Raw genomic sequence first — 6325 nt, 5'->3', positions numbered from 1 at the left:
TTTATTTTGTTAGATTATCTTATCGCTCATGAGGAAAACGTTACCACAGGAGAACTAATACTGGGAATCATATTAATAATAAATATGTCGATAACGATCGCTGAGAGGGAGAGAGGCACAGTCACACGCTTTTCTGAAAATAATTTTATCTATTCGGAGAATCGTCTCTTTTGGTTAACATTATTAAATATTCGTAGAAGTATATTTACATATTATGATATGGTTTGGGACAAGTTTGCTAATAGTGAATGAGAGCTTAAAACTTGATATGCTTAGCACAGATATTTTGTACCTAGTAAACATTGTGATAAATGATAAATGTTAGTTTATGATACATACAAGATAATTTTTGGATTTTACTGTACGACGATGTTTATAAGCAGGCGCGAACGCAGGAAAAAATAACGGAGTTGAGGGTTTTGAAAAAATGTAAAATATTCATAAATATCATACTATTCACAATGTATTACCTAAACTAATTAGTACGTTTTGATTAGCACCTCCCCCGCAACCTACACCAAAATAAAATGGATAAGCGCCTGTGATGTAGATAATAGGTATATGCATAATTTAGACGACGACAATTTATCTGACAAATAATTGACCTCCATAATTCTCGAGCCGCGATGTTGATTTTTGTCGCCACATAGGTATACGTGTGTACAATATCCATTGTCACTATCGAGTCATGTTGCATTCGGTTTTCATTGGTATGCAGTCACTATGCACGTACAAATGTACAATATACAAATAGTGAAGACGTTGAAATATTATGTTTGGCGTTTGCCGTATAAAATATAAATTGTAGCCAGAACGAATATACACACTGAACGCCTCAAACGCACATTTAAATACAGAATATTCTAAGTATATCTTTGTCTTAATATCGTGTACCGTGTTGGGAAGCGTACCGAAGTACTGCACGGGAAAGAAAGAACTGCACGGTGCAATTGCGTACCATACCATACCGAAGATGTACAATTATGTATTTCGTCATTTCGAAATTATATTATTCAACTCGACCTCCATCGCTCATTTCGTCATTTCGAAATTATATTATTCAACTCGACCTCCATCGCTCATCACAATTTTACAATATACCCTCCGAAACTTTTGGCAAATTTCAAACACGTCTAAGGTCCAGCTGCGGCCGCTTAGCGCACTGTCAAAGCTTAAACGATAGCGGCCACATTATCGCCTATCGTTTCGCGGTATACATCGCGGTATTCCGTAAATTAGCCGGTTCGCATTTTCGACACAGCAGGCCCCTTACGGTACATATTAATATTTTCGTCGGATCGCGGACGACACGCGCGCGACATACAGAGCGGTGTATACCGCGGTTGGAGACAACGACGGCGGTGCAACGCACACACACGGGCGTTCGTGGCTTACCGCCGGGGTTCGGTAGCGGCCGTCATCGCCCGTCACAGCCGAGCGGGACGGGACAAGCTCGTCGTCGACGACGCCTGAGTCCAGCCAGTTTGCGCGCTCGCATCCCGTCGTCCTGGACGCTCACCGGTCCTCGTGTCGTCGAGATTACAACGCCGCCGCGACGTATTCAGTCCGTTTTTATTTCGCGTTTCATTTTGTATTTCGTTCCGTCCAAATCCCTGCCGGCCTTGACGCGCGTGTTTTTCGTATACTTAGACGTTGTTTTACGTCGAACTCGAAACATAACACATAATTTATTATTTTTTGCTTCATTCATTTCCGCACCTCTCTCCATCCCCCTGACCATACCCAACACAAAGTTTTCAGTTAACTTGTTATTGGAAAAAAAAAAAAAAACGAAGTCTCCTAAAATGTTTGCCGCACAATTATTGTTCACGCCGGCACACGTGCCGCCGCTGCAACTGTCGTACCACCGTCACTAGGTAAAACATAGTGATTAGTGATAAAAACACAATATCTAATAATTAAAAAAAAAAAAACAACATTTACCTAATATATTACAGGCAATCATCGAAATCGGTTTAACTGTAATATTTTATAAACTATAATAAACTATATACCTACACTATATATGGCAGTCACAATCGGAATAGTGCGAAGTTTTTACGACGTAATAATATCTCGTTAAAATACGTTTATAAATAGCTCGTTGGAATTTTTTGCACGGTACGACATCACATTATCAGATGATAATTGGTTTCTAAGTGCGGTAAATTCTTTTTTTTTTCAACTATTTTCTACTGAACATTAATCTTTTGAAATCTGTACCGATTACGTCTCCTAAAATATACATGGTTTCCCCCCGAAATAATTATGTTATAAAATAAATCATGAATTCCGAAGTATAAAGAGGATAAAGTAGTTAGAGCAGAGTATCTACCTAAATACCTAATGCATTTTTTATGTAAAAATGTGTACCTACTTTCCGTTTCCCAAAATTAATTTTGGAGTTTTTTTTTTTAATGGTTCATGGTTCATGATGTTCTTAAAACCCGTATTTGGCTCTGAAGTATTTATAATTTGTATTCATTTATTATATTTGTTTTTTTTAATAAATATTAATAACACTTAGGTGCTTCTAGGAATTTAAATTACATTTTAATATTCAACTAAGATGGATTTAAAATAATTGAAACACGCATAAAATATTTACATTAAGGTAGATTGTGATAACTTACATTATTATCTTTTAAATTATTAATTGTGGTTTTATAGCATAAAAAACTTGAGTGTTCTTGGATATATTTTTGGTGCCCTCTCTATATTATGTTCAAATAAATCTGAAACAAAATATGAAATCATTTTTAAAATCGATTATGCATATAAAACCAAAGTTGGCATATTTTGTATACAATATTTTGTTCTGTAAATATTAATAGCTGACAATGTTAAAAGTCGTCTAAAACACTTTTTAGTTTTTACTCAATACGATCTTATTTACAGAAACTTTTTAGACAAGAACGCTATAATATCAAGACTTTAAAAGTATTCCAATAAACGCAATAAAAGTATTTTAATACCTTTTTACCTCCTTAAAAACTAATTTGAATATAATTTGGCACATTGTTAAAATTACCATCACAAAATAATTTGTTGATGTTTTTCATTAAAATTTAATTAATTTTATTGTTTTGAGATTTGAATTATATAAGTAAAATTAGATTCCAATTTATATTTTGTTCTTAATTAGTACTTGGAAAAAGATAATATTGTATAGTATATATGTTGTAGTATAAATATAGCATTAATTTTAATATACCTATATAATTTATATATTATACTATAGTATATTTTTATATTATTGGATAGTATATTTTCATGGTATATTGTTGGTACATTATTTGTATAATACGCCCAAGAGGTTGTTCCATCGTAGTTACACCAAAATAAAAACCCTATTGGTCTTGATGTTTTCTAAAAGTTTTCTTAAGAGATTTGAGCCTAATGTTTTTTTAATATTTTAAAATTGTAAATGTCCCAATGACGTGAGATTCATTATCAAAAGGTATCTTCAACACAGGAAAAGTTCGAATGTTCAACATTCCTTCTTCGTTAATTATTACCTACTGAGTTTGCTAAAATATTAAATACTATTTATATTAGTGGTACGCTGAAATTTAAAATGTTCATATAAAGTGCGTTTCTTGACTCTTTCCCAAGTACCTACACTGCGGGGACATCGAAATTTCTGTAAACCTTACTAATTAATTTCAAAGGATACCCTTAAAAAATAAAATAAGTACATATATTACACACGTGTATGGGCGTTGTGTAGCAAATATTTAAAAAAAAGCAACGTACAGACCGAGGCCATTTTGTTTGGTATTTAGTATAGGAATGTATTTTAAACTCAAAACCCTTACAATAACAAAAGATACCGGTAAACCTCACATGCCTATTAATGATTCAAAAATAAATTACTAAATATTATGTTTTATTAGTTAGTGCACAGACAGTATATTTATATAAGAATTTAACGTCCATCGGTACCAGACAGGTTTGGGAAATCGACAGAGTGGAAATTAATTGTAGGCGTGATATTATTTATCAGGTTTTTTTTTTAGTTTGGAAAATTCGTGTTAAATGTGGCATTGTTACCTGGGGCCCCCAATTTATGGACGGTTTCCCGAAAACCTTTTGCAAGGAACATTTAACATACTTATGCTGGACCCGATTGAATATACAATTGCACGGTAGAAAAAAAAACCAAGAAGATAAACATTTCTATACCATTATTTTTCCTCACACATAAATTATTGGCAAGTTTTCTAATACGGGCAATCCCGGTTTTCTGTTGAACGAATAGCGGGTGAAACATAAATCCATTAAAATTGTTCTGTATAGTATTTTTTTTAATTCATAGATACTGACAAAAATATGTTACATTGTATTATTTAAATGGGATTAACACCACCATTTTTCTGATTTTTCAGACTTTTCATATTTATTCAAATTTAAGAATAATTTCGAAGTGTTTAAAAGTATACTTATTAGTCATTACTTAAAGGCCATATTTTTAAATACTTGCGTTTTGTACTCTTGTATGTAATTTATATCTTGTGGCAAAATAACCTTCTTTTTTTCAAATGAAAACCACTCTTTTTTTTTATAAATTTTTAATGAAATTGTTTATTATTGATTAATCATATATTTACGTTAAAAAGTTAGTGTTTTTCATTTTGGAAAAAAAGAACTGTGAGCGTGTACAAACACTCGCGGATAAAGTGAAACTTCTTCCGTACTATTTGTTTCTCTAAGTTACAAGTTCGTGTATTTATGTATATTATTATTATTTATGTTAGTATACATATGCATTATATATATATGTACATAAATTGAATTAACTTAGAGTATACCTGTATTATTAAAACGACTCACTATCTCACTAATTATAAAATAAATGAATAGATTATAACACCATTATTAATAGTAATAATATACATCATACACATAATACTTATAGCAATCAAATAGAATATTCTTAGAGTGACTATTTTGAGAAAAATAAAATAATTTTTTACATTTGGTTGGTACCACCGACAATTACTTGTTGTGAGCGTAATTTCGTTAAACATTTTTCGGCGATGTGCCCTCCGTAAAGGAGTTTCACTTCAAGAATTATTTCGTCGTCACAAAGTTCTTCTTAAATAGTACAAGAAACACAAAAGTATTTGAAAATGTGATTATTGAGTAAGTATGCCTATTTAATAATTTTAAAAAACCAGTATTTTAAATAAATAAATTGTTAAACGATACAGGGTTTAGTTTCTCGGTAAATCACTATATGGTATATTATAAGGAGGTAGATATCGCGCGTCGAACCCGTTTATAGACATCACAACGAAACTGCATCTGGAAAGGTTTCCTCGTCGGATGGTTGAAGTCCCGGTCCAATAAAGTTCTTACGATTTTATAGGGTTTGATTCGGAAGTGATGTGTACATATTTTCGGTGAATATGTATATTCGAACGAAAGGATCGAAAATGTGGGCTTGGCGGTCTTGAGAAGAACCGGGTTTTTCATATTCGCGGCCAAAATATGATGTTTGGAAGCAAAAAGAAAGGTGAGTAATCGTTGATTTATCTATTTGTTTTGTACACGATTTATTATTCCGTAAAAATAATACCATATACATATACGGAACGTGTACGTTGATTGTGCCGAGAAAGGACTTTCCTGTGATGGATTTTACATTGATGTACCTAAATTATAATCGAATAATTTGTAATAGGTAGGTAGTGGATTTGACACTGTCATACTGATGTCACGGTGCTGTGACTGAAGGTGACTGGTGTTTTAATAGACACACGTACTCACGACCAAATTGTTAGAAATCGATACTCATATTATAGTAGTATAGTAAACACTTAGACTTAGTTCGTTCGTAATATTATATGTTGTTTGTAATGTTATATTAAAATACACATATTATATGTATATTAGTACATAAACTGCAGGGTGATAAATAAAAACAGTCTGACTGTCATAGTATTACATATTTCGCGACTGTTATATATTTAATAAGATCGTATATAAATATTTATTTTATCTTAAACGTGTATGCGATGCATTTGATCTTTAAATGTCTGAGATATAAGTATTTACGAAATATATATTACCACAGTACTGGTTTGTAAATTATAAAATGTTAATTTACGCAGTATATTATACATTTTCATCAAGTCCTAATTGAACCCTCAATGTAGCATATATTCGTATTTAATCAATATTTTCAAATTAATTTAATCAATTACGAAATTAAATAAATATAAAATGTAAACATTGGTATATATATGTTCTAACCTATACTGTTACATAACATATTTCTATATTTTCTTGTATACCTTAAAATAATTTAATTTAAATTTAT

General features: G+C 31.6%; 1 long non-coding RNA gene across 1 annotated transcript; it reads left to right on the top strand.

The window, feature by feature from the left end:
• The first annotated feature begins 1488 nt into the window (after window positions 1–1488).
• LOC111034591 lies at window positions 1489–5518 on the top strand. The gene is made up of 2 exons (XR_002604561.1): window positions 1489–1877; window positions 5372–5518. It is a non-coding gene; the product is annotated as an uncharacterized LOC111034591 (long non-coding RNA).
• The last annotated feature ends 807 nt before the right edge of the window (window positions 5519–6325 follow it).

Source organism: Myzus persicae, unplaced genomic scaffold (genome assembly GCF_001856785.1).
Source record: "Myzus persicae strain clone G006 unplaced genomic scaffold, MPER_G0061.0, whole genome shotgun sequence".
Lineage (NCBI taxonomy): Eukaryota > Metazoa > Arthropoda > Insecta > Hemiptera > Aphididae > Myzus > Myzus persicae.
This window is presented reverse-complemented; position numbering and strand designations above follow the sequence as displayed.